We start from the raw sequence: 18,080 nt of genomic DNA, 5'->3' as shown, positions 1-18,080 counted from the left end.
GGCCAGCCTTTGCGCATCAACACCGGTAATGAATGACAACCACTGGCTCATTAACATATGCACCGCCCACATTTGCATGATCATGTATTGATATGTAAAAGTGGGCGGTCATATGTTAATGAGCTCATGGTTTTGATGTCATTATGATTAAGATTTCGCTTCCATATATGGACTGGAGTAGGGTTAGGTGTGTGCACACACACACACACACACACAAACACAAACACACACACACACACACACACACACTCGCGCACACACACACACACACACACACACACACACACACACACTCGTACACACTTGTGGACACACACTTGCACACACACACACACTCTCACACACACACTTGTGGACACGCTCGCACAGACGCGCACAAACACACTCACACTCACACACTCGCACACACGTGCACACACTCTTAAACACACACACTTGCACACACACACACCCACCTGCACGCACACACACATACACACACACACTCACGCACACACTAGCTCTCGCGCACACACGCAAACGCACAAACTAACATATTAAATACATGATTAATGACAACCACTGGCTCATTAACATATGCACCACCCACATTTACATGAACATGCATTAATATGTAAAAGTGGGCGGTCATATGTTGATGAGCTCATGGTTTTGATGTCATTATCATTAGGATTTCACTTCCATATATGGACTGGAGAAGTTTTGAGCTCAACATGTCATTAGTTCAACTGATTCAAACTCTTTTTTTTGACTGATTCATTAAAAGATCCTGATCATAAGAATCATTTGTTTGTGAAAAACATGTTGATGAGCTCATGGTTTTGATGTCATAATCATTAGGATTTTCTTTCCATATATGGAAGTTTTGCGCTCTTAAAGCTACAGTACGTTTATTCTACTTGTTTGAAAGATCCAGAAAAATCATTTTACTTATGAAATGACGGCTTTTAAGCTGCAGTGGTCGTCGTTAGGTCATAGAAAAGCAAACCTGAACCCAAAGCAAACATGCAAATCCACTCCAGTCTAAATAATTAGTCATATATGAAGACATAATGATTTTGAGCGGCTCTTTGATGTGAGCGTGGAGCTGATCGATGGCTCTGGATCTCCGAGGGAAGGGTGTGTACACTGGCCTGACGGAGCGAGACCTCTGCTGTAAATGGATCGATATCAAGATCAATAGGTCCCCGTCTCTGGACACGGATCTGGTTTATTCACAGAGTCCATTTCAGTCCGCACACGTCTGAAGAGAAGAAAACATCACGCTCTCCTGGACTAAATGAGCCGGAGCTAAATGTCTGAGACCAAATCAAAAATGTTGGGATTGGATTCAATGCAATTCACCAAAAAATCCACTATGAAAAAGAAAAATCAGTAAACCTTTGACATTAGTGTTATTTTAGTTTTAATATAGTTTCATTGATATTTTGAATTAGATTTTATTTTTATATTTTTAGTTTTCATTGCAATTTTTAGTCATGTGCCTTCATGACTTTATTCGTTTTTTTTATTGTTTTTTTTTGTATATTGCTATTTAGGTTTAATTTATTTTTATTTCAATTTTAGTTTTCAACTTAAACTTATTTCAGTTTATCGCCAAGGCAACATTTCTAATTTTCATTATCCACTAATATTTATATTTAATTTTATTTCAGCTTTATTTCAATTAACAGAAATGTTTTGTAAGTTTAAAAAAAAAAAAAAAAGTGAACAGGAGAACATGATTTTTAAAACTGTATTTATCAACTTTTTTTAATGATTTATTTACCATAAAATGTTATGAAAGTATTTTAAATAAATTTTATTTATTTATTTTATTTTTTTGTGAGTGCAGCGCCAAAATCATGGGATTAATTTCCAGCAAAAATTGCATACATTAACTAATAAAAATGGTTTTATTTATTTATTTAAATAAAATCATCTGCCAAATGCATAAATGTAAATACCCTCAGAAGGAAGTTAAGAAACTGACAAACTAATTTCATCTTTTTTTTAAATTTTTTGCACCTGCTTTAACCATGAATTCTGTGGGTCAAATTGACCCACTAACATCACAATCATAAATATAGCTGCAAGCAGCAATTATCGGGGTTCAATCTCTTTAAGGTCTTTAAGCACATGCGTAAAAAGGTATAATATTTTAATTAGGAAACTTGTAACCATCTCAATCATAGATGGAAAAGACCATTTGCAGTCAATACAAGCAATTTACCATTGGAAATAGACAGTTTTTAAAGCTTTTTAACAGTTATCGAGGTTGTGCCAAAAACCTAGGACTAGTTTTCCAAAGTTGGTTTTTGAAATAATCTCTGATATTTAACAAATGATTCGATGGGCAGTGGCGGTCCTAGAGGCAAAGTTGCTCAGAATGAGGAGTTCTACCATGTGGTACGAATGTTGTGGGCGTGTGCGAACAATCGTGTGATACACAATCCTTTACACACATGAAAAACGTGAAAGCGCCCCCCCCCCCGGTGGCCGATTTATTTAGAATTTCTCACAGGGGCCGAGAGTCAAACAGGCCCAGTGAGTTTCGTTCTGACTGGCCTCCGTTAACCTTGTCTGACAGCTGCTCAAACTTCATTGGCCGATGGCGGCCATGTTTTTTGAGATGTTCTTGGCACCAATCATGGCACCTTGGACAAAGACACTGCATGCCAATTTTCAAGTCAATCGGACAAATGTTGAAGTAATTATAGCAGCTTTCATGTTTTTTTTTCCCTGTTATAGCGCCACCAAGTGTCCAGTCGCCACGTGCTTTTTCAGTCGACCACAGAATGAGCTCTTACATAGGTGTGCCAAGTTTGGTGAAAATATCTCATTCTGTTTACGAATTATAGACATTTTAGTAAAAGTGGCTCCGCGCACTTTGAACACTTTGGCGGCACTTAGGGACCGTGAATCGAAATTTCAACTATTTTTTGATCATTATTGACAATCAGACTCTGGAGAATTTCACTGCACTGGTTTGATTCTGATCGGGCCAAAAACCTAGAACCAATGAGCAAATCCAAATTCATCTTGTCCGTCTTGAGCCAAGGATTAGACACTTGAGTCTACGCCTAACAGTTTAGTAGCCATTTTGTTCTTTTGACCGCTGTAGCGCCCCCGTCAGGCCGATCAGGGCGAGTCTTGGTGACGTTGTAGACGGTGTGAGTACTACCAGCCCTCAAAGTTTCAAGTCTCCACGACTTACGGTTTGGTCTGCCTGATCACTAGGGGAGAATGATGATCCTTGGAAATTTGAACAATTACAATAGGATTTCAGCGCTACAAGCCTGAACCCTTAATAAAGACTTCATACACTTCACAACACCTCAGAGTGCTGAAACTTTGAGAGCATTTTCATGAGCATAAATGAGAAATAGTCACACAATTTAAAGAAAAACATCCTATTTTAACTAGTTTTTCTGACAACTCAAAAATGTGTTGCAGGTCAAATTGACCCGGAGCATAAAATATAAAGGTTATTTTTTGTTGTTCATGCCGACTGACCTCACAAAAAGGACTTGAATGGTTTCTGTCCCTCCAGACATGATTCATTTCTTGAAAACACAATGAACACATTAAGACCCCGAGCAATTAGATTTTCTCACCCTGCATTCAGAGCTTCTCCAGTCCGTATATAATGCAAGATGTCCTGACTCATCCAATCATCTCCCGGCAATCACATTACGCTTCCCAGAGCTGGAGAAATTAGATTTCAGCCGCACTCCACAGTCCACGCACTTCCTTCACTCCGATCCATTCTCTCATTAATGGGAAGCCCACTCTCTGGATCATCTCTCCGGGATTGAAGACGCTCGGACGGACGTGGCATCGGCCGGCAGCTTGAAGTAATTCGCCACCTCTTTTCTTTTCATCGGATGGCGCAGCACAGATTGAATGTCCTCGCTCACTTCTACAGGGGGTTTAATTGTCCTGAGCTTTACTGAAAGTGGATCAAGATGGCCACGGTTCTGACCCCAGACCTGCGGATCAAGATCGCCTACATCCGCTTTACACTCGATGAACGCTGCGTCTACTAATAAATAATGCTTCCATTGACTTATAACTGTACTAAAATCAAATGCAAACAACTTTCATCATCAAGTCCACCTGAACGAGGAACAAACTATTAACCAACAACATCATGGTCCAGTTTTCATGGTCTAATCAAATTCTGATGGATCTAATTAAACCCTGTCCTACATTTATTTCCGTTTCACTGGGAAAGACGTCACACAACTGCATTTCATATCATCCACACAGCTGGAGGAATAAAAATATGTTTGTTATCTGTTATCATATGCAGCTCGTTACATATTTGGAAACAGCAATTCACAAACACACAACCAGATTCATATTCACTAGATATGATTTTCAAATTTACATTCACAAAATGAGACTCTCAGATGCAAAACATGATGATTTGCAAACGCAGATTCAACAAACAATTCATACACGTAGAAACATACATATATTATATATATATATATATATATATATATACACACACACACACACACACACACACACACTTTTTACAAGTATTTTCCATATTTTACAGCATTTACAATGTTGATTTTTAATGTTGTTAATGTTTATTTTATATCAAAATTAATTTACAAAATATGATTGAATATGATGAAGCTAATGCACAAATAAAATTTTACATATATTATATTTATTTATTTACAAAAATAAAAAGCAGATTAAAGTATTTACAATGTTGTTTTTAAATGTTCTTAACTGTTTTTATTTTATGTCAAAATTAATTTACAAAATGATTCATAAACACACTAAAGCACAAATAAAATTATATATATATTTTTACAAGTATTTTCCATATTTTACAGCATTTACTATATTGATTTTTAATGTTGTTAATGTTTTTTTTATTTTATATCAAAATTAATTTACAAAATATGATTGAATAAGATGAAGCTAATGCAAAAAAAATTATATTATTTTATATATAATATTTTTTGCTTTTTATTTTTGTAAATATATATACTTACAAAACTAAAAAGCAGAGTACAGTATTTACAATGTTCTCTTTAAATGTTTTTATATTTTATGTCAAAATTAATTGACAAAATATGATTCATCATAAATACATAAGCTAATGTAAAAATAAATATATATATACACATACACACTTATTTTTGCATATATATATATATATATATATATATATATATATATATATATATATTTACTTACAAGTATTTTTACAATGTTTATTTTTAATGTTGTTAATTTTTTTATTTTATGTCAAAATTAATTTACAAAATATGATTAATTAATACATAAGATATGTATATATATATATATATATATATATATATATATATATGCATGTATGCAAACATAAAATATAAACACACAAATTTTTATAGATATAGCTTCATCTTTAACAGGTAATCCTCGTTGAGAGAGTCTGTTTGGAGCATGAATATGATCTGAAGGATTTCTACACTGTCATTCATAAATCAAAGTCAGATGTTCTGACAAAACATTTGCTTTACAGAAAAAGCAACAGCAGAAAATCACTTGAAGTAAGTGAGGATCCGATCATGTTTCAATGGCTGATTCACTCTCACGGTTCATCTGAACTTCTTTTAGTCGCTGGTTCCATGTGTGGAATTCCAAATAAGCGGTAAGCAGCAGCTGTTCTTTAATCCGCTGACGGATGGACGGACACGAGCTCAGACCGGTGTCACAACAACAGCAGCGGAGCGATTGTGTTTCACAGGAACCTGTCACGAGCTTTTGTTTGTGGATGTGTGTGTGTGTGTGTGTGTGTGTGTGTGTGTGTGTGTGTGTGTGTGTGTGAACGCAGAGGAGGGATGATGGATGTAGGGAGTGAGTCTCTCACGTCACACAAACACATACCTGGACTCAAGCGTGAAACCAGAAACCAGAGAGAGAGAGAGAGATGGAAAAGCCATCGGGAGCCCTGATCGCTCGCTTCTGCTGTTTCGTCTTCTGCACTTCCTGTGTGTGTCAAATCTATAAAGTTTTCTGTTTGGGTTGTGAAACCAGAACCACTCCATATTGAGAACTACAGAAGGGCTGAACAATACACTGAACGGTTACGAAATAAGCATAATGATTTTGCTTGGGGATAAAAAATTAAGCAACATCATAAATACTGTAATCTACTTTTTATTTGCTCATTAAATACAGAAAACGACTCGTACAGTAGGAGAGACGGATGTTTTAATAAACTTCAGTAGCAAACAAAACAAAGTTTGAGTTTGATTCAGTTCAAACTGTTCATTTCAATGAATCAATTCATGACTCTGATTCAAATGCATCATCACTCAAATGATCATGGAAATCTGCAGCTTTTTTATATATTAAAATCTTTTGTAAATGATGAAAAAAAAGTATGTAAATTGTTTATGTATTATTTATTGTTTATTTTTTGTTCATAAAATGAAAATGATAAAATATTTATAAAAAAAATACTAAATTTTTACTGTATTATACTTGCAATAAACATTTTGAATGAACATTCTGAAGTTTGGTTCAGTTCAAACTGTCCATTTTAATGAATCAATTCATGACTCTGATTCAATGATTCAATTGCATCACTCAAATGTTCATGGAAGTCTGTAGCTTTTTTATATATTAAAATGTTTTTGCAAAAAAAAGTATGCAAATATTGTTGTTTATTTTATGTACTGTTACACTGGTTCATAAAAATGAAAATTATTAAATATTTATTTTAAAAAAATACTACATTTTTACTGTATTTTAACATTTTGAATGAACGTTTTCAAGTTTATTTCAGTTCAAACTGTCCATTATAATGAATCAATTCACGACTGATTCAATGACTCAGTTGCATCATCACTCAGAAATGTTCATGGAAGTATTTTCAGCTTTTTTCATATATTGTTTGTTTTTGTAAAAATGTAAGTATGTAAATATTGTTTCTTATTTTTATGTACCGTTTAAAGTGGTTCATAAAAATGAAAATGATTAAATATTTATAAAAAAAAAATACTATATTTTTACTGTATTACACTTGCATTTAACATTTTGAATGACTTTCTGAAATTTGATTCAGTTCAAACTGTCCATTTCAATGAATCAATTCATGACTCTGATTCAATGATTCAATTGCATCATCGCTCAAATGATCATGGAAGTCTTTACAGTTTTTTTCATATATTAAGTTTGTTTTTGTAAAAATGTAAATAAATATTGTTGCTTATTTATATGTACTGTTATATTGGTTCATAAAAATGAAAATGATTAAATATTTATACAAATATTTAAATTAATAAATAGAAAACATCTATCATGATGTCCTCACTGAACACATCAGCAAGTGTGGAAACAGTCTGGAATTAAAAGAATCATTCATGGAGTCATTCAGGAGTCAGAAGTGTTCTGTTCTTCACGGCTCCAGTCTTCTATCCGAATCCCTACAGAGCAGCGTCCTGCCATCCTCTCTAAACTGACAGCCCCATAATGCATCTGTGCTCTGGTTTAATGGAGCGCTGCGCCGTATTCAACACTCTGAGTGATTCTTACCGGCAGCCTTTAAAACGTTTGCTGAGAACATCTCCAGAAACACTTCACGAAGAGCTGATGATCAACAAACACGACACTCGCGGATGGATGGAGGGGGTTTGCAGCGGTGCTGAATTGTTTCCCCGTGTGCGGGTCGTCCCGGTGGGATATCAAAGACGGAGAGGCCGTAAATCTCCCGCAGTCGCCGTGTCAAAAGCCAGACGCGTTTAGTTTGCAGCGTGTGACACGTTGAGGAGATAATAACTCAAATCATCTGTGTGAACGATCGCTCGCTTTCATCTTCAGAGCTTCAGAGAGATCAGAGATGATTCCTTTCACATGCGACACTTCATGTGTGATGAGAACCGTAACGAGTTTACGAGAAAAACACATCAACAAATCACAACTGATTTTCATCATAAACGACTCTTTTGGTGAACGATTCATCAGTGCAAGTTATTATAAAGAAGAGTGTTTACGATCATTAAAATTTCTCCACTGAACTTTTATGCTGATGTAATCGAGGCCAAGTGGGCGGGGCTAAATAATATCAATCTTTCCAATATGAACCAATAATATGAAGAGACCAACAGAAGACAGAGATTTGGAGGTGCAGACAGTAACAAACCACCTAGAACACCTTAGCAACACCCTGGCAACAACACTGTCGCAACATCCTAGCATCATTGTGGAGGGTTTTGCACAAAACACCTTCAGATAATGTAAAGAGTGGATAGATGATTTGTTACACTTCACATTCTGCGCTGCTCTTTTGTAAGAAGTCTTTCTAAAGCGTTTCCCCTTCGATTGCAGCCGTCATGATCAGCGGCCCCTTCAACAACACTGCCACCTCTGTGCTCATTAATGCTAACCCACAATCCTCTGCTCTCGTTGGCCACGCTCACTTCCTGCAATTATGAAAGCGGAAGGCGGGGTCAAAGGTCAACTAATGCAGCTCAGACTGCAGACAGAAACACAGCTGCTGAGAGAGAGCAAAGTCTCTTTTAGCACACAAACATACATAAATATGAAGAGTTTGGTTCCAAAACGCAATAAACGCCATTTTTTTAAAAATTGAGTTTCCGCCAAAATCAGTATTGAATCTGGTTGGTATTGAAAAGTCATTCATTAATTTTGCGCAAAATGCAATGTTATTCTGTCATGTTTTCTCCCTTTCTTTCCAAAACGTGACAAACGCCAGTCTCCTTTCTCTGCAGAATGCGATATATCCGCTCAACCAATCACAGCGCTCCATTCCACGCACTGTAAACAGTAATGGCGGTAATTTTGATGAACTGTGGTGGTTTCTGCGGTGGAGAAGAAACGCAAGTCATCGAAATGTAATCATTCACGTGAGGAGATTAAGAAGATGAGGCACGAGTCGGGAGGAGGAAAAATGCCGGCTGTTGCTTGTTCCACGACAGCATCAAACTTCTGTCACGGTCCCCAAAACTGAATCATGGACAGTTTTTAAAAGCCGTTTTTAATACCAATGTACTCTGTAAATGTGTTTATTTTAACCGTGCGGTGGCGCCAGATACTCTTTAATCGCTAATGACAAACGGAGACATAATTCATTTATAACATTAACAAGATGACTCGTTGAATTCATTTTGGGAGCGACGACTGAATGTATTTTTAGTAAAATGCCTGTATATAAGATTAGTATTGACAAAGTTCAGAGGCTGTCATATATGTGAATCAACTTACTTTGTTGTGTATTTTCAATATGAAAAATAACTTTTATATTGATGGATTTATTGCATTTTGGGGAAAAAATAATCCGTTTTTATAATAAACCTTTGAAAATCAAAATCTAGATTTGAATTTATGTTTTTATAACCAAAAGATGCTATGTGAAAGTTTGAAACAGAAAATAGTGGTTTTCATCTTGCCACTTTCTTGGTAAAGAAAACACATTTTTACTCAAATTAATTAAAATGGATTTATAGCGATTTATATGTATGTATATATATTATATATACACACACACGTACAATATATATGTAAGCAATAATGTACGAGAGGCTGTGCTGTATCGTTAATAAGTCAAGGCTGAAGGGCGTTGTTGGGCACGACGCGAAGCGGAGTAACCCCTTTAGCCGTGACTTATTCACGATATAGCACTAGCCTCGAGTACCTTATTGCTTTTATAAAATGGCTACCACACAATACAAATATTAAAGCCAAAAATATGTATCAATGCAACTTTCATGAAGTAAACTTTCAACAAAAGCCTTCCTTCCGCTGGAAAAAATAGTCCCTGACCGTGAACAGCAACAGAAGTTACATTATTACACCATTAGATGGCAGCAAAGACTGTCTTTATGAGTGTGTCAGTCAGTAGTGAAGACTTTTACATTGAAAAGACTGAATTGTTTTGAAAACGGAACAAGACGCAACTGACAAATGCTTTGACTAGCGCTGTCAGTCACGGGAAAACCCCTTAAATGTTAAAAGGACAAGATAATACATCACACATTTAAAAAGGTTTGGACTGACCTGAAGGAAGACACTAAATCTGAATGCGGGTAATAAACTCACTCACTCAATCTTTTTCTCACAATACGCTTCTACATAATACAGTAAGATTCAATGAACAATATCAACTGAGAACAAACAGTTTATGATGCTAAGAGTGGTTGCTAATGGTGTTGTGTAGTGATACACAGAACTGTTTGGTGAAGCGGTCATAGCCGTGTTTTATCGTGAATAAAACATATATACACACACACACACACACACACACAAACTTGTATACATACATACATATATATATATATATATATATATACACACCTTATGAACTCCCTAGCTACACCCTGCCAACCATTTAGAACACTGTAGCAACACCCTAGCAACACCCTGGCAACCACAAAGCATTATGTGCTATAGTAGTTGAAAATTATTCAATCCAATTCTTCTTTTATTGTCATTGTAAAAAAAAAAAAACATACAACAAAATTATAGACTTCCAACGTATACAGTAAAAAAAAAAAAAAAACCATATTACAAACAACAAACAAAGGCCATATTGCACAGGAAAGAAATAAAGTGCTTATATGTTATTGCACATAAATGATAAATGTAAAGTGCTCAAATGTTATTGTCATTGAATCCATGATCTTGAATGTCAAGATCACACAATAACCAAGTAATAAAATTACATAGAAAAATTGGCTTATGTATGAAATAACCATAAGTAACGCGTATTTTTGGACTATTAGAGCACGTCCTGCTCCGTATGTTTTCTGTCACTCTTACATGTAAATATCAAAGCAGACTCCTGCTCACTGATGTCGTGGCGATCAGGCCTCAAGGTTCACATCAAAACTCTGAGATTCATGTTAAACGTGGCAGCGCCTCTGAATCTGAAATAAACAGCGCTGAGCTCATTATTCGGACTCTAAACTCTGACCTCTGCAGCTCCAGGCTTGAAATTTACCTTGGTGAAAGAATCTCACACGCCTCCGTTCTCCAGGAACATCAAAAGCTTGTTAAATTCTCCCAGAAGCCCTTGGGGTATGCAGATTGAGAGCGGAGGGACACGCACAACAGCTCCTTTTACGTGCCGCTCACACAAAGGCGCAGTGTTCGGCGGTGTCAGCGCGCACAATAGCAACATTAATGTTAAGAGTTGTTGGGAAACAAAGCTGACGGTGATTACAGAGACTCCAGAACAATACATGTCACACGCTCACCGCCAATCAAGATACACTGAAGTTGATCATACAAAACAGATTTCATTCTGAGAGACGGATGGATCTATTAGTAATGGACCGGACGGTCAGACAATATTCAGGTTATTTTGAGATGATCAGCATCAGTCATTAACTGCACCTGCTCAGATGACTAACAGAAGACGCCAGGCCAGTTCTCCAAATCTTCCAACAGCAGTCTTCATATATAATACACATTTTCTAAACATTTATTTAGCATTTTTGAGTATTAAAAATATTTGAGTATTTTAAATTATATATATATATATATATATATATATATTCATTCATATATTCTGTGGTCAATATCTGTCTTGTTATTAATCTTTTTTTTAAATAATTAATTGTACATGATTATTACTATTAATAATAATAATAATAGTGTATAATTATTAATTATTTTTTAATATAATAATCATTATTTATAGTAGGGCAGCACGATTTGGGGGGGGGGATCTAATTGCGATTTTTCTGGTTAAAATTGTGATGTGCGATTTTGAAAAATTGTGAAAAAAAATAATATTAATAATAATAATAATAATAATAATAATAATAAAAAAATAAAATACAAAAAATAAGCAAAGTTTGTAAACAAACTTTAAAGTTGGCTTGAGAAAGCTAGACCAGGAAGTTTGTAGTTTTAACAGCTTCAGTTTTAAGGTTTTAAGTTTACAGATTTCAAGTTTTAGTTTAGTAATTTAAAAACAGAATTTTAGACAGACAGACAGATAGATAGATAAAGTACTCAGGGTGGTTGCTAGGGTGTTGCTATGTGGTTGCTAAAGTACTCAGGGTGGTTGCTAGGGTGTTGCCATGCTGTTGCTTGGATACTGGGGCTGTTGCTATAGTGTCACTATGCGGTTGCTAGGGTATTCTAAGTGGTTGCTAGGGTGTTGCTATGCGGTTGCTAGGGTATTCTGGGTGAATACCCCAGAAATGGTAGAAATGGTCAGATAGATAGATAGATAGATAGATAGATAGATAGATAGATAGATAGATAGAAAGACAGATTTAAAAATTATTAGATAGAAAGGAAGCTTAAATGAGTGGTTGCTAGGGTGAGGTGTTGCTATGCAGTTACTAGGGTATTCGGGGTGGTTCCTAGGGCGTTGTTATACGGTTGCTATGGTATTCTGGGTGGTTGCTAGGGTGTTGCTTTGCGGTTTCTAGGTTACTCAGGTGGTTGCTATGCAGTTGCTAAGGTACTCAGGTGGTTGCTAGGGTGTTGCTATGCTATTACTAGGGTACTGGGGCTGTTGCTATAGTGCCGCTATGCCGTTGCTAGGGTATTCTGGGTGGTTGCTAGGGTGTTGCTATGCGGTTGCTAGGGTACTCAGGGTGGTTGCTAATAAAATAAAATAAAACAAAACAAAACACCAGGTTTGCTGTGCTTGTTTGTAGGGCTGCACAATTTGGCAAAAAATTGTGATTTATATATCACAATGACTATAAAATTTACAGTCATTTTTCCCCAAATTTGTGCCGCCCTACTGTCTGGGTGTATTTTTTTGCGATAAATACCAGCTTTAATTTTTCCACCCTGCTCTCTTGATACTGGAATCAGCCATCAAAACCCATATTGATCAACCACAAGTGCTAGAGTGAATTTGTGTGAAACAGCAGGCTGTGGTTAGTGCTGCCACCTGCTGTGACCTGTGACGTAACATCTGCGGCCCAACGAAAATCCGCAGTGAACATCGTGGCACGTTTTCACACCGTATTTTGCAGCAGTGAAATATAAGCAGTAAAACAGCACCGGCCCACTGGGTTTAATTCAAACAAGCCTTCGGCCGCCAAAGCCAGACCACACAGACACACGGCAGACGAAATGAGCACTTTCCCACACGCAGGCTTTTAGAAATCCCACCCAAAACACACATCAGGCCCTGTAATGGCTTTCTCTCATTACGCCGCAGTGTAAATGACTCCTGTAGCCGCTGACACTCAATAACGGCCCCCGCTGACACGCTCCCAAAAAACCGCTTATCAGACACACGATACTCGCGGCACCGCGCTATATCACAACACACAGCCGACCCGCTACGACTGAAGAGCCGTGAGATCAGATCGGACGATGCTGATGACAAATCTGTCGTCTTTACTTCATCATCTGCTACATTACAGCTCTCAACCAGGTATTAAAGACCTTTGTTTATCATTGCTTACAGTAAAAAAGTACATAATCAGCAAGTAAACTAGTACTCCATTCCCAACACAAGCCCTGTATAAAGAGCTTTATCTGAATATCTGAAAGCCTCCAAATCACACAGTGCTAGTAAACGTTCAAATGGCGTGAATATAAACAAACATGTTTTCCATGAAAGCTGAAGCGTGTCATTTATTCAATAGTAAAATACCTTCTCACATCCCTAATTACACTTGAGCGGCCCAACTTCAGAATTGACTAATGATGTGAGTTTGGGGGTGGGTCTATCTGCGAGAATGACCAACGGGAAACTGATTGAAAACAGTAATTTTTACAATTCAATTTGATAACATGAACAGAGCAGAAATTACACAGTTAAAACATGATCAAAAAACAACACTTCAGATCATTTAGGTGCATTTTACGACAATCTCAATTATTTCAGTCTGATGGAAAACATAAACAAACATTCGATAGCGGAGGAATTAGCCATTTTCACACTTCCGGGTTTCGCGTTCTCGACATCGCAGGGTAAATTTACTTCCGGCGACGTTTAAACGTAAGTGTTGTTGTAAAAGACTACATGAAATATATTTTTTGTGTTCCCATTTGCTCAAACAGCAAAAGACAAAACTCCACAATAGTGTTTTCACAACTTTCAAAAGAGGAAAAAAAAAAAATAGAGATTGATAACGGCAGTTAAAGATGTCAATTTGACCGTCACTTTATTACAAACACCCTCACAGCAGCGTTAACTAGTTTTTTTGTAATTTGATGCAAAGCTAATATAATACAAACTATAATGTTATAAATGTACATACAATTTAAAAAATAATAATAATAAAAACTTTGCAGGATTTACGATGCTGATGACCGTTAAAACGCGTCATCACAGTCTGTAAAAAAAGGCCAACGGTTAAAACAAACAAACAAACAAACAAACGCCTTCTTACCTCAGTCTGATGAATGAAGCTCCTTATGGATTTGTGATGTTCAGATCTCTCAACATCTACAGAAACAGTCAGAATGTTTCGTAAGACCTTGATTAGCTCAATAAATCATATGCCTTGAAGGAGTTATGCAATATCATTTATTAGCCTATAGAAATAACCGGTTAAACACCTTCAGGAATATCCTGATAAAACTGTAATTTCGTTCCTCAACACGTCAAGAAAACTCCCAATAATAATCTAAACAATAAGAGCTTGATTTCATTTTTATTCATCATTTGCATACTCGAAAATCTACATGTATAAGTAATATCATAGACTTAAATCTCTGACGCGAATGATTTTCGTCCGTCACAACAGATATTTCATTTTTCTTAAACTAGTGCCACTGAAACTCAAGTGCTGACAGCTTGTGGGAATTATTCTGACTTCTGAGAGACTCAGTGAGATTCAGTCAGTGCGCGAGATTCACGAGAAAACGCCGAAACTTTCGTAAATACGAGCACGAGCACAAACAACCGCGAGTCTTTAGTACAAATCTGCTCGTGGATCGGTGACTTCATCGATATGTACGGCGGATTAAACACTCAAAGTCTCAGTGAATGTGTCAGATTGGCGTTTAAACACTCACCTTCATGCACGAGCCTCTAAAGTCCGTCAGAAAGCTTCATCAGCTGCTCGCGCGCATGTCCGCGGAACATAGAAACATTTAGCGAAGAATTACTCGATGCCGTTTGTTCTGTGAGATTAAACGGACTCCTTCTGCTCAACTCAAGGAGGAAAGCTGGTTTTCTTTCCTTCAGTGTGTGTGTGTGTGTGTGTGTGTGTGTGTGTTTTGAGGCGCAGAGGCTCCAACCACTGACGCCTCAGAGAAATACACCTCAATGCCGCCTCCTCATCCTGCTTCACCTCACAGAAACCAGCAAAACACACTATAACCAATCATAAAATATGCTCTAAACCTCGAATTAATAACAGAAATACACCTTTATCAGTCTGATCTGCTTCACTGCAAGACGTCAAAGTGTTCAAAAGTTATAACAAAAAGAAACGTAAATTTTTGTACTCGCGGTGGCGCTATGGAGTATGTCGTAGATACTTCAAAGTTGGTCAGATTACTCTTCAGGACCAACTCTATCGCTGCACCAAATTTCATCGTTTTCCTATGTACGGTTGATATATAGGGCTGCCAAAGACTCCCATTTGGGAATTACTAATAATAAAGCAACAATTACAAATAGGGACTATCTTCAGTGCTTGGCTCCTAAATACATCATCATAACCACCTTATAACTAAAAATATAAAATTAAAACCCTAAACTTGCTCTTCACCTAACACAAATGGGCAGAAATACACTTTATAATCCAAAAACATACAAAATATTTATCATATACTGCTAATTTAAACCAACACTAGGTGAATCAGAAACATTTTCACCAACCCTTTATATCTGAAATATTGCACCATTTTTCTTCTCTAAACCTTAAACTAATGACAGAAAATATCCTAAATACACCTTTATCAATTATATACTGTACCTGAAACCAGATCGTCAAATGCTGTATATAAAATCTTCTTTCATAACCCTAAAAATAAATATTCAAATAGGTAATATTCCTGCTCTTCAGGTCAAACTAATGGTTGAAAAATATCAAAAGGCTACCTGACATTATAACCTGAGACTACAAAAATCAAATATATAAAACACAATTTAATCATAAAATTGAAATTAAATCACATCAATATATAAAAATGCACCTTTATGGCTCTTAACATATCATACATTGACTTGAAATTTGGCCAGCATGAACTGCATGAATCCCTGGAGTCGGTTTATTTTCGCTCAGCTCTTGCATGTTTCGTGTGTGACGTTAAACTTCACGTGATGCTGAAGATCCCAAAACATCCCTTCTTAAGGCCCGTTCACTATGGAAGCTTGTTTTCGCCACGGAATAAAAACAAAAAAGACAAAAGATCATTTTTATCTCGCAATTCAGACTTTTTTAGTCAGAATTGAGAGATATAAACTTTCAATTGAGAAAAAAAAAAAAAAATCAAAATTGTGAGAAAAGTTAAAATAGCAAGAAAAAAGTAAGAATTACAATGGGGAAAAATGTCAGAATTCCAAGATATAAACTCACAATTGAGAAAAAATAAAATAAAAAATCAGAATTGTGAGAAAAGTCAGAATGGCGAGGAAAAAGTCAGAATTGCGTGATATAAACTTTTTTCCCCTCAAAATTCTGACTTTTTTTTCTCAATTGCAAGTTTAGATCTCGGAATTCTGACTTTTTTTTCCTCGCAATTCTGATTTTCTCGCGATTCTTACTTTTTTCCCCTCGCTATTCTGACTTTTCTTACAATTTTGAATTTTTTCCTCAATCGCGAGTTTATATCTCGGAATTGACTTTTTTCCCCCTTGCAATTCCACCTTTTTTTCCCCTCGGAATTCTGACTTTTTTTCTCCCAATTCTCACTTTTTTCTCGCAATTGATTTTTATTATTATTTTTTTTTAGCTATTCTGACTTTTTTCCTCGCAATTGCGAGTTTATCTCGGAATTTTGATTTTTTCCCTCCTTTGCTATTCTGACTTTTTTTTTTTTTTTTTTCACAATTCTCACTTTTTTCTTGCAATCGCAAGTTTATCTCGGAATTTTGACTTTTTCCCCCCTTGCAATTCCACCTTTTTTTTCCCCTCGGAATTCTGACTTTTGTTCCTCACAATTCTCACTTTTTTCTCGCAATTCCGTTTTTTTTTTTTCCTCACTATTCTGACTTTTTTCTCGCAATCGCGAGTTTATATCTCAGAATTTTAACTTTTTTTCATCCCTTGCAATCCCAAAATTTTTTCCCTCGCAATTCTGACTTTTTTTTTTTTGTGACTTTCTCACAATTTGACTTTTTTCTCGCAATTGCGAGTTTATATCTTGGAATTCTGACCGTTTTCCTCGCAATTCCAACTTTTTCCTCACTGACTTTTTTCCCCCCTCGCTATTCTTGCAATTGCGAGTTTATATCTCGCAATTCTGAGGATATATATATATATATATATATATATATATACACACACACACATACATACATTTCACACGTTCATTTCACTCAATGTAACAGATTTGAGTTTCTTTCTTTTTTTGCCAGAAGTCAGTATCCTACATGTCCAAAAGGTTTTTGTTAATGTCATTTTTATAGTCTAAACGTGCACTGCAATCTACTGGCAAACTCAACCATTACCGGAAGGAGGCGAATGTTTGCTAATATCCATTTCCCAGTGACTGAAAATAATCTGCCCTCATATGAAACGGGAGCACAGGACGTGTGGTTGTGGTGGTGTGATGGTTTGGGATCTGGGAAACCATAGGATCGGTCTCAGGTGACCCGCAAACGACACTCATCATTAAGGCATTTATTAGTTATGTCTGTGTGTTTTAAAGCAGTGTTATTTAATATTTTAAAATAGCTTTTATTTTCATGTTTTTAGTTGTGTTAACTTTAGTTTAATTTTTTGTAATTTTATTCATTTTTTAAAAAATATTGCTATTTAGTAGTTTTCATTTATTTTTATTTCAGTTTTTATTTATTTCCAGTTAATAATTTTAGTGCTTCAAATGAAACTTGTCAAGGCAACATATCTAAGTTTCATTTAGTTAAATGATAAATATTAGTTGAAGAACTTTATCTCAATTAACAGAAATGTTTTTAATAGATTTGATCCGTGTGGAATAAAGAAAGTCTTTCAATCACACGATGAGAC

At 36.0% G+C, this 18,080-nt stretch overlaps 1 protein-coding gene across 2 annotated transcripts in view; it reads right to left on the bottom strand.

Annotated features, from left to right (window-relative positions):
• The window catches only part of bmpr1bb (bone morphogenetic protein receptor, type IBb), a 92,355-nt gene extending 77,152 nt beyond the window's left edge, over positions 1-15,203 (bottom strand). For both annotated transcript variants that reach the window (XM_051911078.1, XM_051911079.1), the window contains exons 1-2: positions 14,956-15,203; positions 14,328-14,383 (exon numbers count right to left, since the gene is read on the bottom strand). The gene's annotated coding sequence lies outside the window, so the exon portion shown is untranslated. The remainder of the gene's footprint in view (positions 1-14,327; positions 14,384-14,955) is intronic.
• Between the last annotated feature and the right edge of the window lie 2,877 nt (positions 15,204-18,080).

The sequence above is a fragment of the Ctenopharyngodon idella genome, chromosome 10 (genome assembly GCF_019924925.1).
Source record: "Ctenopharyngodon idella isolate HZGC_01 chromosome 10, HZGC01, whole genome shotgun sequence".
NCBI classification, from domain to species: domain Eukaryota; kingdom Metazoa; phylum Chordata; class Actinopteri; order Cypriniformes; family Xenocyprididae; genus Ctenopharyngodon; species Ctenopharyngodon idella.
The sequence above is the reverse complement of the archived record's forward strand: the minus strand, read 5'-3'. Positions and strand labels throughout refer to the sequence as shown.